Here is a 2,118-nt window from a genome sequence, read left to right as displayed (position 1 = left end):
AAATGTGTCTCTCTTTTCACTTCTCTTGCTTTTCACTTCTCTTCTCCAGTTCAATTCAACCTTCTCTCTGCTGTTCGTGACCAAACAATACACTTCAACAAGCACACAAAGTTCACAAACTTCAACAAGCACACAAAGTTTTCATAGTAGTTCTCACGGGTGAAGGGAGTTGGACCAAACAACAAACTTCAACAACTTCATTCACATCCTGGAAATAATATCAAACAGTCCACAAGGTAATTTATAGAATTGATAATAGGGATAATGAAAAATAGATAGAATTATGTTAACTTTTATAGAATGATGGTGAAAAAAATAAGGATAATGAAAAAAATAATAGAATTATGGAAAAAATTAGGATTATGAAAACTTTTATAGAATGATGGTGAAAAAAATAAGGATAATGAAAAAAATAATAGAATTATGGAAAAAATTAGGATTATGAAAACTTTTATAGAATGATGGTGAAAAAAATAAGGATAATGAAAAAAATAATAAAATTATGTTAAAAAAATTAGGATTATGAAAACTTTTATAGAATGATGGTGAAAAAAATAAGGATAATGAAAAAAATAATAAAATTATGTTAAAAAAATTAGGATTATGAAAACTTTTATAGAATGATGGTGAAAAAAATAAGGATAATGAAAAAAATAATAAAATTATGTTAAAAAAATTAGGATTATGAAAGGATTAAATTTGTTTCATAGAATAATGGAAATTTTTTTTTTTAAAGGATTATATATGAGTTACAAACCCCCTTTTGTCATTTATAGGAACGAAAAGATAAAAAAATTGGCTGTTCGTTGCTTCTACAATGTCTTCCTCATCAAGTGATGAAGTAGATGAAGCTTTAGAAGAAATGGTCGACCAAGTCGTAGATAATTTCATCGACTCAATGGTTCATGCTCACCCCAACAAGCCGACGAGACGAGCTTATATCGAAAGAGATCGGGAAGTAGGACACAATCAACTATGGAACGATTATTTCAAGGAAAATCCTACATACCCACCAGAAATATTTAGGCGGCGTTTTCGAATGAACAAGCCATTGTTCCTTCGCATTGTCGAACGCCTAAGTACTGAAGTTCCATACTTTCAGCAATGAAAAAAATGCTCACGGAAGGTACGGGCTATCTGCACTTCAAAAGTGTACGGCAGCTATACGTATACTTGCATATGGTCAATCGGGAGATACATATGACGAATATCTCCGACTTGGTGAAAGTACATCACGTTTATGTTTGGAAAATTTCACTAATGGGATAATACAATTGTTTGGAGATGCGTATCTAAGAAGACCTACATCAGATGATCTTCAACGGTTACTCGATGTTGGAGAGGTACGCGGGTTTCCAGGGATGATAGGCAGCATCGATTGTATGCATTGGCAGTGGAAAAACTGCCCAACGGCTTAGAAAGGCCAGTACACACGTGGTTCAGGAAAGCCAACAATTGTCTTGGAAGCTGTGGCATCACAGGATCTTTGGATATGTCATGCATTTTTCGGATTACCAGGTACCCTCAACGATATCAATGTTCTTGATCGGTCACCAGTTTTTGATGACATTTTACAAGGTCGAGCACCTAAAGTTAAGTTCAAGGTCAACAACCACACTTATCGTATGGCCTACTACCTTATTGGTGGAATTTATCCAAATTGGTCAACATTTATCCAATCCATCCCACTTCCTCAAGGTCCTAAAGCAGAGCTATTTGCTGAACGTCAAGAATCCACCAGAAAAGATGTCGAACGGGCTTTTGGAGTATTGCAATCGAGGTTTGCAATAGTTAAAAACTCTGCTCTACTATGGGACAAGGAAAAGATTGGCAGGATTATGAAAACTTGTGTCATATTTCACAATATGATAGTAGAGAACGAACGAGGCGGATACACTCTAACTGATACATCTGAGTTCGAGTCAGGAGAGTCAAGCAGAAGTTCCAAGGTGAAAAGGAGAACAAGTTTTAATATCGGTAATATGCTAGGCATTCGCAATGAAGTTCAGGATTTAGAGAAACATGATTGTTTGAAAGCTGATTTAGTTGAAAATGTTTGGCGAAAATTTGGTAACGCAGATGAATAATCTTTGTATGTTCATGAATTCTCAATGTATT

Source organism: Brassica oleracea, chromosome C2, assembly GCF_000695525.1.
Source record: "Brassica oleracea var. oleracea cultivar TO1000 chromosome C2, BOL, whole genome shotgun sequence".
In the NCBI taxonomy this organism is placed as follows: Eukaryota; Viridiplantae; Streptophyta; class Magnoliopsida; order Brassicales; family Brassicaceae; genus Brassica; species Brassica oleracea.
The sequence above is the reverse complement of the archived record's forward strand: the minus strand, read 5'-3'. Positions refer to the sequence as shown.